The sequence below is a fragment of the Lepus europaeus genome, chromosome 16 (genome assembly GCF_033115175.1).
Source record: "Lepus europaeus isolate LE1 chromosome 16, mLepTim1.pri, whole genome shotgun sequence".
NCBI classification, from domain to species: domain Eukaryota; kingdom Metazoa; phylum Chordata; class Mammalia; order Lagomorpha; family Leporidae; genus Lepus; species Lepus europaeus.
Window position 1 is genome coordinate 62,031,831 of NC_084842.1, and position 15,118 is coordinate 62,046,948.

Consider the following 15,118-nt stretch of genomic DNA (forward strand, 5'->3'; position numbering starts at 1 on the left):
CCAACACTTATTGTTTTTTTGATTTTTTGGATGGCAACCATTCTGACTGGGATTAGGAGAATTTTCATCTTTTTTTTTTTTTTTTTTTTTTTTTACATTTCCTTGATGGCTAGTGATCCTGGGCATTTTTTCATGTGTCTATTGGCCATTTGAATTTCATCCTTTGAAAAATGCCTGTTCATGTCCTTTGCTCATTTCAAGACTGGGTTGTTTGTTTTGTTGTTGTTGAGCTTTTTATAGATTCTGGATATTAATCCTTTATCAGTTTCATAGTTTGCAAATATTTTATCCAATTCTGGAAGTTGCTTCTTTGTTGAGTGTTTCTTTTGCAGTGCAGATCTTCTTAGCTTGATGTAATCCCATTTGTCTATTTTTGCTTTTATTGCTTGTGCTTCTGAGATCTTTTCCAAGAAGTCTTTGCCTATGCCAATGACTTGAAGAATTTCCCCCAGTGTTTTCCTCTGGTAGTTTAATGGTGTCAGGTCAAAGACTTATATGCTTTACCCATTTTCAGTCATTTTTTGTAGAATGTATAAGGGATCTTTAAGCTGTTAAATTTAGCTCAGGATAAGAAGGTGTTTTGTCTTATGAATCAGATTGTCAACCTGAACCTAAGAATCCACTCCAAAATGGAGTGGATTTTACAGTTAAAAATAATGTATCTCCATTACAATAGGAAAAGAGGGCTTTTAGTTCATATAATTCTTTCTGAACCTTGCTCCTGTTTCTAATAAGTAATTGTTGGTCTTTGGTCTTTGAGCAACTAGGGCTGACCAATGAAAACTGCCTTTGTTGGGAAAACATTGATGTCCATTTCTGAAGTCTGTAGCTAATAAAATGCACAGCTTGCTCTCTGTTGGCTTCAGCTAATTTCACTTAGTCTGGCTATAGACACTGCTGAATCTGCTCAATTTAGCTCTGCAAATTACATGACATGGCATATTTAATAGTCCTCAGTTACTCTTTGTAGAGCCTCTCTATGGTTTCATGATGTCCTTCATGCAGCAGAGGACTCCGAACATCTCTAAAATGCTTGATTCTTTTTATTTTGTGTCCTCCTAAGTCAGAAAAATGCTCTTATTGGATCTAAGTATTTCTGCTGACTCATCCAAATTAGAATATTATTTCTGCTTGGCAGAGAATTCTTTTATAATCTATCTTCTTTCTCAGGGTGCTTTTCATCTTTTTCCTTGGGAGTTTGGCCTTGCAAATAAGATAAAGGATAAGATGCTTATGTTCGATGCTGGGATACTGGGGTTTAATTCTGGACTCTGACTCCTGATTCCAGCTTCATTAATGCAAACCCTTGAACTGGTGATGGCTCAAGTAGTTGGGTTCCTGACACCCATGTGGAAGACCAGGCTGTGTTTCTGGCTCCCAATTTCAGCCTCAGTTCAACCTTGGCATTTGTGGGCATTTGGGAAGCAAACCAGTAGATGAGAATGCTGGCTCTTTCCTTCTGTCTCTAAAATAAAAATAAATTAAAAATTTAGAAGTAAGCAATACTGAAGAAGTACATTTGAGCAAATGTCTGAATGAAAAAGTAAGAGGGCAAGACCTCCAAGGATGCCTGGACAGATGCTTCAAGGAAGGAATTGCTGAGGGCAAAGGCTTTGATTAAGTAATGGTCAGAGGACCTTTGAAGCAAGAGCATAAAGGACTATTGAGAGAAGTGTAATTAGGCCAAAGAGCTCAGCAGATATCAAGTCACACAGGAATGTTTGACTGTGATGAAACTTTTGGATTTGTGTCCACATACAAAGTGAAAGCTTTGAAAGATGTAAGCAAAAATGTGTCGTAATTTCATTTATGTTTTCAAAGGTTATTATGGGCTCCTTTGGAAGTCGTGATAGAATATTGTTGGCAAAGAGAGAAATCAGAGATAACAATTGTGAAGTTAATTCTGAAATCTACCTGGAAAATGGTAACATAAGGAGAAAAGGAGATACTTGAGAGAGATCATTTGATAATATAGCTTATGGGATTATTTTTTCATGGATTGGTTGTAATGTACAAGAAAAAATGTAGCAAGTAAGAATGATTTCACTTTTTTTGTTTGTTTGTTTTAAGCCAGTAGGTAGATTGTGGCTGTGTTTACAGAGATTAAGAAAGATCAGAAAAATAACAATTTGGTCAGGAATGGAAGGAAATAAGGTAGTGGTAATTTTGTTTTGCATATTAAATTTATAGTTTAATGAATGGGCACAGTGGATATGCTAATAAGCTGGTTGAATATATGAATTTGAATCTTGATGAATGGTTGTAGGCTGTAAACTAAGAATCACCACCAATTTTAATATTTAAAGTCATTATAAAATGAGGGCACATGGAAAGAGTAGGCCTAAAATCTACTTCTGAAATACTACATTTAAAATCTGAGTAGGACAGGAGATGGAAAAGGTAATGACAAGCAAAAATCAAGAAGGTGTGGCAAGGAGAACAAGTGAGGAAAACATTTCAAGAAGTACAGAACGATCAACTGAATATGTGATGCTTCAAAGTTATTTAGTAACATGGGGGAATGCATGCACGATATCTTCTGTTTAACTTTCTTGAGCAACACTCCATCATTTTCTTGCCTGTTTTCTATTGCAGGAAGCTGATATGTATGGACTAATCAATATCTTCCTCAATTTCTGACTTCTTTTGTATCAACTCTTGTTAAGTGGGATCTCCAGCATGAGATCTGATAGAGGTCAGAAAGTAAACTTTTATTCTCTCTGCCTCACCACACATACACCCACACCCACACCCACACACACACACACAAACTCACATATAAGAATCATATACATTTATGGGGTACAGAATGACTTTTCAATACATGTGTGTAATTTGTAATGATCAGATCAGAGTAATTGATGTATACGTCTTGTCAAACGCTTATCACCCCTGCTCCATAATATCAAACATTTATCATTTGTGTCTGTTCTGCTCTCTCTGCTGGACATTTTTAAACGCATAATTAATTTTTGTCAACCATAGTCATCCGACTGTGTTTCAGAATCAGGCATTCTTCCACCTATCCAACCATATTCCCATACCCGTCAATAATTCTCTCCCCATTCCCTTCTTTCTCCCACACATTGCAGACTCTGGTAGCCTCTATTTTACTCTATAGTTCTATAAAAACAACATTTTAGGTTACAGATATAAGTAAGAACACAGTATTTACCTTTCTTTTCCTGACTTATTTTGCTTAGCGTACTATCCTCTGGTAAGATCCAAGTCATTGCAATTGACAGAATTTCATTATTTTTTATGGAAATTACTACTCCAATTTGTTCATATGCACATTTTCTTTATTCATTCATCCACTAATACACATCTAGCTTAATTCCCTCACCTCACTTCATGAAGTCTTCCCTTGAATTGACTATGTCCCAGTACTTTCTATATGACTCTCTTTCCTTAACTCCCTTTATTAGTAAATATATCATTTCTTCATCATTTTAGTATTATGGTCAGTAATAGACTCCCTATTCATTGACCATGGATACTATATTTTACATACAGTTTCTTCAGAGTCATCCAACAGTTTGCAAATAAACTTTGGATTCAATGTTTCTTGAATTATATATGCATTCAACACTATTTGAATTTATTATATTATCTCTTTCCCGAGTGCCATAGTGCAAACAATGCCATAAAATTGTAGCATGGACATTGTAGTTGTCCTTCGCAAGGATAGTTTCACCACATAGTGAGGGGTAAAGTCTAACAAGAGTATTATGTAGGGATTTAGAAACAGCAATTATTGGTGAGAATGTGAAGTAGTACAACCTTAGTGAAGACATTTTAGAGATTCCGCATAAATCTGGACATAGATCTACCATATGACCCAGCTATTCCACCTTTGGGAATTAAACCAAAGGAAATGGAATTGACATATGGAAAAGTTATTTTTACCTTCAGGCTTATAGTCATTCAATTCATAATAGCTAAGGTACAAAAACAACCTAGATGTCTATCAACTGATGACTGGATAAAGAAACTATGGTATATATACATGAAGAAATACTACTCAGCCATAAAAAAGAATGAAATCCAATCTTTTGCAACCAAATGGATGCCACTTAAAACCATTATGTTTAGTGAAATATGCTAGTTACCAAAAGACAAATATCATACGTTTTCTCTGATTTGCAGTAACTAATGTATAGAATATAAAGAGATAATGTATATAAGTGAATTTGACATTTTGAGATTTGATTATCATTTATATCCCTAGTCTGTACTCCTGAGGAACAGTGGTCTTTCTACTTACTACTTTTTGAATTATTTATTTAGTTGAAGATTAAACGTGTGAGTATAAAGTAAATTGAAAATATGTCTTTGCGAAAACTATGAAACAAATAAGGAAAGGAAGGAAAAGGGAGGGTGGAAGAGAGAGAGGAAGAGGAGGGAAGAGTGAGAAGTATCATTATGTTCTTTTTTTTTTTTTTTTTTTAAACAGGCAGAGTGGACAGTGAGAGAGACAGAGAGAAAGATCTTCCTTTGCCTTTGGTTCACCCTCCAGTGGCCGCCGGGGCAGGTGTGCTGCTGCCGGCGCACCGCGCTGATCCGATGGCAGGAGCCAGGTGCTTCTCCTGGTCTCCCATGGGGTGCAGGGCTTAGCACTTGGGCCATCCTCCACTGCACTCCCTGGCCACAGCAGAGAGCTGGCCTGGAAGAGGGGCAACCGGGACAGGATCGGTGCCCCGACCGGGACTAGAACCCGGTGTGCCGGCGCCGCTAGGCGGAGGATTAACCTATTGAGCCGTGGCGCTGCCCTGTGTTCTTAAAACTGTATACATGAAATACGTGAAGTTTGTTGCTTTTCTATAAATTTTTAAAAATTGGAAAAAAAAGAAACAGCAACAGCAGAACTTATTTTTTAGGATGTTTTGCTCTAAGAAGCAAGGCAATGAAGTAGTTTCTGAAGATGGCAAAATGTTATAAAGGAAATAGAAGAACAACAAACCAAAAGGAATTTCAGAAACATTATCCTCCTCATAGTGCCAAAGTGTTTTTTTTTTTTTTAACATAGGTATCTAGTTAACATTGCATTCTTATGGAGAAGAATTTTTATTGCTAGAACTGTAAGTGGATTCAAGGGGATGCCCCAGATAAACACTGGGGAGAAAAAGCAGGAACTCTGCTCCTTAGCTCAGCTCTGTTATTTGTCTTAGATCAAGTAGGAATAAAAGAAGGGATTTTTGAGATTCTTTGTAATTTTCCTAGATTTTCACAGTTGGAAAGAAAGCAGGGATTAAGGGGAACATCCGTGCTCACTGGTTTCCTTTTGTGAAAGTTATATTTTGCTAAGCTATTTGAATATTAGACATCTTTGGAACATGAGTATTAAAGAATAGTATTCATTTGAATATTTGAACACATATTATCACTTATTTTATAAATGTCCTTTAGCTTACAAAAATTTAATTAAACTTGGAAATAACAGCTAATTTAAGACTTCAAAAGCTTGTTCTCAATTTCTTAAAATGTATGCTTAGAGCAATTTGAAGATTATTTCATAAGCAAAGGTGTTGGTGTGAGATACATTTGGGGGAGGGGGAATGAAAGGAATGGAACTGCTGTGAGATCAGAATGTCTGGGGGGCTCAGGGCCATGTGGATGTAATTGCTGAGAATGACCTGTTAGGTCTCATTTATTTATTTCCCAAGAAATTGTATAAGAGGATTTATAGAGGAAAGAAAATGCAGCTCAGAGTAGAGAAATGAAGCATATCTGAAGTTTAAAGTAAAGTCAATAAAAATGAAAGAACTGCTTAAGCTTTCTGCCTTGTCAAACAATGATCATAACAATCTTAACCCTCGTCCCACGTATCTTGTGACTAGAAAAATTCTGTGAGATGCCTCATTAGTTCAGCAGAGTTGGAAATGGCATGCCACTAAGCTTGTGATTATATTCAAAGAAACTGCTCATTTTTATGATATGCTTGATGGGTTCATTTGAATAATGAAATTGGGTTACTACACAGAAAAAAATCAAGTTATAGCAATATTTATTTCATTAACCTATTTTATTTTCTTCCAATAAACAATTACAAAATAAAATGTAAATAACATATGCAACAAATAGCTTGTAATGCTACCAGACTGAAGATTGGCAACTATGAATAAATATGGTTTTTAAATTGCGTATGCATACATTTTCAGGTTAATGAGAGGCAAGAAATGAATTTGAACATGCATTGTAAAACTTTTGAAATTATATTCTATTTTACAAATATTAAAGCATTCTCATTTATAAATATGTATTCAAGCTTGCTTTTCTTATTTGTCCAATGACTATATCTTCCATTTGAAAATGAACAAAGAGATTATAAGAATGTAATTTTTAGAATTAATTTAGAGTTTATCTCTCAATTATGTTGAAAACTGCAACACACTTGCTTATCATTACAATTATTTATAATCTATGATGTTTGCTTGAGAAGGCAGAATAATTTAATGTTAACAGATTGCAAAAAAAAAAATAGGAATGAATTTAACCAAGGAAGTGAAAGATCTTTACAATAAAAGTTAAGAAACTCTGATTAATGAAATTAAAGAGAAAACAACACAATGGAAAGAAATTCCACATTCATGGATTGGAAGAGTTAATATTTTTAAGGTGTCCACACTATTTAAGGTTCAGGTTTGTATAGAATGTATTCTCCATCAAAATACCAACATTGTTCACAGAAATAGAAAAAAAAAATCATAAAACCTGTTTTGAACCAAAAAGACCCCAAAGACCTGTAGCAACCCTTTGGACCAAGAACCAAGCTGTAGGCATCACAATACTGGACTTCATGATAGAATACAAAACAATAGCAGCATAGCAGCTTGATACTAACTTAAAAGCTGGCATGCAGAACAAAGGAATAGAAGAGAGAACCCAGAGATTCATCCACATGCATAGAACTGATTTCTTTTCTTTTTTGACAGGCAGAGTTAGAGACAGAGAGAAAGGTCTTCCTTCCATTGATTCACCCCCCAAATGGCCGCTACGGCCAGCGCACTGTGCCGATCTAAAGCCAGGAGCCAGGTGCTTCTCCTGGTCTCCCATGCAGGTGCAGGGCCCAAGGACCTGGGCCATCCTCCACTGCACTCCCGGGCCACAGCAGAGAGCTGGACTGAAAGAGGAGCAACCAGGGCAGAATCTGGCGCCCCTGCTGGGACTAGAACCCGGTGTGCCGGCACCACAGCCAGAGGATTAGCCTAGTGAACCACAGTGCTGGCCTAGAACTGACTGATTTTCAACAGATGCACAAAGAATATACATGGGAGAAAGTATATTTGCTCCAGAAATATTGCTGCCACAACTTGGATGTACATATGCAGAAAAGTAAGGCAAACTGCCTACCTTTTATTTCATACAAAAAGTCCTCAAAATGAATTGAAGATCTTAATATCAGTACTGAAGCCATGGAATTAATAAAACAAGTCATATGGAAAACATTTCCAGATGCTTGTGTAGAAGAGTCTTTTGAAAAGACTCAAAAGCAAAGGCAACCAAAGTAAAAAAACACAAATAGTATTACATAAAACTAGGAAACCTTTGCACGTAAAAGGATACAATCAACAGAATGAAGAGACAAATTAAAAATGGGAAAAATATCTGTAAATTATTCATCTGGCAAAGGATTAATATCCAGTTTACATAAGAAACTAAAAAAACGAGCAACAACAAAAATCTAAGCAATCTGATTAAAAATGAGAAACAATGGCAGGCATTTGGCTCAGTGGTTTAGATGCTTCTTGTAATGCCCACATCCCATTTCAGAATACATAGATCCAATTCCAGGGTCTCCCTCTGAGTCCAGCATCCTGCTGATGCACACCCTGGGAGGCAGCAGTGATGGTCCTAATACTTGGGCCCTACCAGCTGTGTGGGAAACCCAGATTGAGTTCCTGGCTTTGGATTGGCCCTGCACTAGCTGTTTTAGGTGTTTGAAGATTGGAACAGTGGCTGGAGGATCTCTTTCTGTATGCCTGTCTCTGTGTCTTTCTCTACTTTTCAAATAAACAAATGTTTTTTTTTTTTTTCTTAAAAATGAACAAAGAATCTGAATAGACAGTTCTGAAAAAATGCAAATAACTAACAGTGCATGAAAACATTGAATATCATTAGCTATCAGGAAAACACAATTCAAAATCAGAATACCCTAGTTAAAATGGCTATTATGAGGGGGCCATGCTGAGGCGCACTAGGATAATCCTTGCCTGCGGCGCCGATATCTCATAAGGGCACCGGCTTCTGTCCTGGTTGCTCCTCTTCCAGTCCAGCTCTCTGCTGTGGCCTGGGAAGGCAGTGGAGGATGGCCCAGGTGCTTGGGCCCCTGCACCCGCACGGGAGATCAGGAGGAGGCACCTGGCTCCTGGCTTCAGATAAGCATAGCTCCGGCCTTTGCTGCCATTTGGGGAGTGAACCAGCAGAGAGGACCTTTCTGTCTCTCTCTCTCTCATTATCTGTAACTCTACCTGTCAAATAAATAAATAAAATATTTTTAAAAATGGCTATTATGAAAAATAATAAATTAAATACTGGCAAGACCACAGGGAAAGGGAAAATCCTTTGCATCATTGGTGAGAATGAAAATTAGGATCGCCTTTAAGGATAACAGTGTAGAAGTTCCTCAAAGCACTAAAGATAGAACTATCATATGTAATCCCAATAATTGATAAAGATACAAAGGAATTAAAATCACAGTATCAAAAAGATATCTGCACTCTCATATTTATTGCAATACTATTCACAGTAGCTAAGATATGGAATTAACCAGTGTATTCATCAAGAAATGACTGGATACAGAAAGTATGGTATATATACATAACAAAATATTATTTAAACATACAAATAATTAAATCGTGATTTTTGTAGCAAAGCTGATGGAAATGGATGACATTATGTTCATGGAAGTGTTCCAGGCACAGAAAAACAATACTGAGTGTTATCACTCATTTATGAAATCTAAAAGTATCTATCTCTTAGATGAAAAAAGTAGGAGAGTGACTACTAAATGTTAGGAATGGTGAGAAAAATGGAAATAGAAAGATGTTCGGTAATAAGCTCCAAATCACAGTTATGTATGAGGAAATTAACTTTGTGTACAATAACACAATTCTGTAACTATAGTCTACAATAATTTATGATATAGTTTTTAAAACTAGAAGAGTCCAAAGTTTCCCAGCACATATAAATAACAAACCTTTGAGACATAAATGTGAATGGCTCTGATTTGATCCTCGCACAATATGAACATGTATCAAGTTTTTGTAATGTACCTTCATGGGTATGTGCCAATATGATATTATGTGTCATTTAAAATCTAATTTAAGTATAATTTAAAAAGTATATTGAGAACAGGGAGACTTATGGCAGAAGACAGGCTTTCTTCTGGTAGCTGATCCCTAAGAAGGAAAGGTTATCTGAGATAGTGCCAGTTTCTGAATAAGAAGACGTCAATTCAGTTAATTGTCCCATACAGGGAATTTAGAATAGAGTTCCATATACCTTGTAGCTTGAGTAGTATAAATGGGTACTTCAAAAAGTTTGTAGAAAAATGGAACCAAAATTATTTTTGGATGCAAAAAAAATTTAAAAGTCATGCATAATTTTTCAGAAACATGGACTGCTATGAGCTTTTTAAGGGACTCATTTTTTCATCTTCATATTTATTTATTATTTGAAAGGCAGAGGAAAAGACAGAAATAGAGGGAGATCTTCGATCTGCTGATTCACTCCCCAAGTACACATAAAAGCTGGAGCTAGGCAAGGCTGAAACTAGGAGCTAGAGACTTAATCAGGGTCTCCTGTTGGGGTGACAGGGACCCAAGTACTTGAGCCATCACCATTGCTGCCCAGGGTATACATTAGCAGGAAACTGAAATCAAAACCAGAGCTAGTAGCACTTGAACCCAGGCTCTGTGACATTCCTGGTAGATCTGCAGCACCAAACAACTGCCCTAACCATACTATTTTTGATATGTAAATTACTTAATTTGGACACACATCAAAGGAGAAATGCATGAAGATATATATTTCCTATCCCCTCTATGTGCTGCATTTTAATGAACCAGAATTAGAAAGTAGTTGAACAATCTAAGCATAGAATACTCTCTTGCTTCTTAAATGTTAAGAACCACTTATTTAATAGGATGCACAGTTTGCCATTCAGTTCTATGGTCAATTGTAATTTTGATGGATAAATCAATATATAATATTTGCTAAATTGTTCTAAAAGTTATTTAGGTTTAATTAGCACAGGTCTTGTATTCCTAGGACTGGTCAAATTTTTCCTTAATGAGTGAGGTACTGAAAAGGATTATTTCTGGTCCTATATTGGCTTTGTTGAAGGAAAGGAAGGAAAGACAACAAGTGGCCTAGATATATAATGGAACTTTAGGGGAAAACAAAGGACATTAAAAAATGAAAACCTTAACTGACATCATCTTGGAGAAAGAAGATGAGACAGAACATGCATACTGATAAAAGAGGGGCTTGGCACTATGCTACAAATAAAGGTAAAGTTAACTCAAGGACATTGGCCCTGCACGTTGTCAGCTGAAGCATGAAAAATGAACTTGTGGGGTACTATGTCTCCCTGCCTTAGGGAGTTTATGAAGAGATAATGTGATTTGCATAGTTACCTCCAAACTAGCACATAGATGCATAAACAAAATGTGCTGTGTTCAGCAATGCAGTTAATCAGAGTTTAAGGCCTATTAAACTTGATTAGGATTGCATGGGTGGGGAAGTTGAATATTCCATTCTTATAACATGAAAGAATACGTATGCTGATTCGCTACAATAGACTTTGAATCCAAAGGACAACAAATATTTGTAATTCATATATCATATTATGCTATTTGGAATATGGATTGAGCACACATTTTGGAGAAGGTCCAGAAAATTTGTAGTTTAAAGCATTACAGTTGTAACTAATTCATTTTAATAGAATTTATTCTGAACAATAATTCAATTACTATTTGATAAGATTCTAGTATAATTGGAAAGGTTATTTTGATTATTTTAATACAACTCATGATAATACTTCTAAAGACCATCAAATATGTTTGAAGTTTGAACCAAAATTTCTATAGAATGTCTTACAATGATCAGCTAGGGGACAACTAGATTTGGTTAAGAGTTAATTGACCCGTCTATTGACCTTTTTTTTAAAAAAAAAACTTTTAAGTTTTGGCAATGGCAAAATATGAAAAAATTGCCAAGCTTGGGCATTACAAGTCAAGTTCAAGTTGTTAAAATTAAATATTTCTTTAAGCTAATCCTCAAAGCTCTTTGGATGATGCCAATAATTATTATTTTGATGTTTATCCTTTTGCTTAGTCTGTGTCTGATTTAATCATAAACTTGGCTTGGCTACATGAAAAGACAAACAACCCTGCTGAAAACCTTCTCTGACCTCCTTGGAACCTATACTTCTCCCATGTGTCTTCCTGATTTCTCATTTGAAGATAAAGCAGATTTTGTGTGGCTGAGCAGGAACCCTAAGCAGCTGTGCCTGCATCTTTCAGCTCTCCTGATGCGTGCGCTTTCCTTCTCCTATGCCACCCTCTCCTTTACAGTGTTAAAATTTTAGATGTATATCTTCTGAGTAATTTTGGGGGTTGCTTCCATATCACACTGTAGGAAGTTGATGCTTTAAAATGGTCATGGATGTTCTGCTGTGGGCTATATCTTGATATGGGTGAAAGTGATGTGTTAAGGTTTCCATAGGTCTTTGTTCTTAGACAATTGGATTTAACCTGTAAACCTGCAGTCAGTGAGAGGTGTAATGGGATGTACAATGGAGATACCCAGTACAGATACGGTCTGCCAGGTCAGGCGTGCTCCCACCCCCATGGGCCTTTACACATTGTTATAACTGTTTCTTTTGGATCATTTTGTAACATCACATGAATTGCATATATTTAACCTTCAGATGATTTTTCAACTTATGTGGAATATATTTAAAAAAAAATAGCTCCAAGGCTAATCTACTTAACCTTAATTCACTTTTTAGGTTTAGTTTTTGGGTCAGAGTTACCCATTAGCATTGTAATGACATGAAATATCAACTATTTTCTAGTAATAGAACAAAAATAAGATAAACATTTTAAAAATAAAATCCTAGCCACTGTGAATTTCTTGATAATTGAGTTCTATATTTAAATCCACCTATCCTTTATTAGTGTATCATTAATAAATACAACAGATAAAATGATTTTAATGTACATAGTAAAATTATTTTGTGTTTGAACATTCAGAGAAATTAAATACCTGACTACCTGTTTCTTAACCAGTTCTCTATGGGTGTCACTTGATGACTGGGCACAGTTAGTTCTTTATAAATATCTTGGGTTTGTATTGTAAGAGTTAATGGGAGGGAAAATGAGTTGGTTGACATTCTGCTTTCTTAATACAGAACTTGAAACACAACCTGAGAGAAAGTTAAAAGTTTGATTCTGGAAAGAAGTACAATAGCAGATATTGCCCAGAAGACATGAAGAGGGCTTATTTTAATGAGAATATTAATGTTTTAGCTACATTTAATCAGGTAACAGGGGCCAGTGCCTGAGGCACCAATAGAACCTTATTCTTACTTTGTCAGAGGATAAAAAGAATATAACAATAGGCAAGGAATTATTATTTTTTAACTTTCTTTTAAAATGTGTATTTTTTATGTATTTGGGAGGCAGGGAGAGAGAAATACATACACACACATATATCTGAGAGAGAGAGCTCAGATAAGGATTTATTAAGACAAAATTTATCTAAAACAAGATAAATTAGAATTATATAATTTCAAAACCATTTTATAAATAGTCAATGACATTCAATTAGATATGTAAAATGCAAAATAAAATGACTTTGTACCTCCCAATTACTTAGAATCTAGTAAAGAAAACACATGCTAACACATATATGCACACACAAGTTAAGAATTTTAATGCAAGTAAATTATATTAGGTATTCTGAGAGTCCAGAGGAAGAAAGCATAACACGGGGTAGGGAGTGATGTTGATAACATATTAGTTTGAGATAATTTTAACGTAATGCATGGGCTTTGGCAGGTGGAGGTTTTTGATAAGAACAAAGAACAATCCTGATAATTATTATGAGCCATAGGGGAAAAAAAGTGGCAAGAACTATGAATCACTGGCAACACAGTGTTTGGACCTTTTAAGGCTAGAAATCATAGGATGTAAAGCTGAAATATAATCAGTTTCTTTTAGTTTTGAATGTCAATAAGAAAAATTGGCAATGATATCCCAGGCTGGATTGGATAATATTATGTATTATTTACAGGTTTCACATTTTTAATTCCAAAATAAATTTATTTATTTATTTAATTTATTTTAGAGGCAGAGAGAGAGAGAAAAAGAAAGAGAGACAGAGACAGAGAGCTTTCCAACCCACTGGTTCATTCCTTAAATGCTTCCAAAGGCTGGGGTGGAGCTGAGCCCAAGGCCAGGAAATGAAAACACAATGCAAGTCTCCCAGTGAGAGGTAGGGACCCAATCACTGGAGTCATCACTTGCTGCCTCCCAGGGTGCACAAAAGCAGGAAACTGGAATTGGGATTGGAGTTGGGACCTGGACACTTTAATGTGAGATGTGGGTATCTCAACTGGTGCTTAAATTGCTAGGCAGTGTCTACTCCAAATTTATCTAAGTTTTTCCATAAACTTTTTGAAGTAACTGTGTGTGTGTGTGTTTCAGAATCAACTTAGCAGTAACAATCTTTTTATTTTTTTGAAATTGTGGATGGATTTGACAGACACTGAAAAATGTGCGTCTTTCATTTGACAAGTATAAGTCTAAAACTTTAAATATTTTAAGATTACAAAATAGAATTACAAAATTGGTCACATTTCAGAACATTTCCCTTTACCTACCACAAACAAATTTCATGAAATGAAGGTACTAAATGAAAATATTTTTAAAGTTAAATAAAGGGGCTCATGATAGGTAATTCTCAATAAATGTCAGTTCCACTCTTCCCTTCTCTTCCCTACTTGGGATTATTAGAGGGAAGAGATGCAAAATTTGAAATCCTAGTTGGATTTTACTGTAGAGTTTGTAGCTTCTGAAATTGTCACTGTTATTATTTTTCTGGGTCATTTCAAAAATAAAAATAAAATAAAAAATAAAAAAATAAAAAATAAAAGTTAGAAGAAATGGTCCTTCTGTAATTTGGGAATGGAATCTGATAATCACAGTTCTCCAGAATTTATTCATGCTTTCCAGAATTCAACATGTTAACATAGTTGCTCGTGTTGCTATCACTAGATATTCAGTTTCACTTTTCAATTTTATAGTCATTTTGAAAGGAAGTCTGTAGTTTAAGCTTTATAAATATTTAACTGCTGCTGTAAAGGGTTGAAATCTGAAGCCAGGTGAAAAGAAAGAGATGTAACGAGGGGAAAAAGACAAAAACATTAGAGAAAACTCAAATAGTGCCTGGAGAACTTAATAACAAAATAAGGGGATTGACGGAATTATTTCCTTTAGGAGCTAATTCCAAAGCACTCAAACTTGAAAGAGTACAAGAAAATTCTTGTAAGATTCCACTGAACTTATTTATTTATAAGACTAGTCCAATCAATTTCCCTTTTACATGTTTGAGGTCAGCAAATAGATAGATATAGACACCTTGTACATGTCTGTATATTTTATTTATTCTAGAAATAAACTGTTCAAAAATATTTACAACTCAAGATTACATTTCTTTAGGACAAATTATTCCCATAAAGATACAGATTTTAATATATGTAATAACAATGACAATTAGTGTATTTTGTATGATATTAAATTGTGGATATGATATTAATGTGGCAAATACATCATCTTGAAATCTTCTCCATAAGAGATGTATTGTTGCCTATATTTTATGAGTGAGGGAACTGACATTTCAAGAAGTAAAGCAATTTATAAACTTCAACAAGTTAACAACAGAGTCAAGCCTCTAACTTACCTGTCCTGCTTTGTACCCTATGATCTCATGCCAAAAGAAAAAAAAAAAAAACAAACAATAGTTACTATCCATGTGGTACAATGGGCAGATACGAGTGTGGTCTCCCTGATTCCTATCCGTTGGTGTTCATATTGTGTATAGTTCTTTC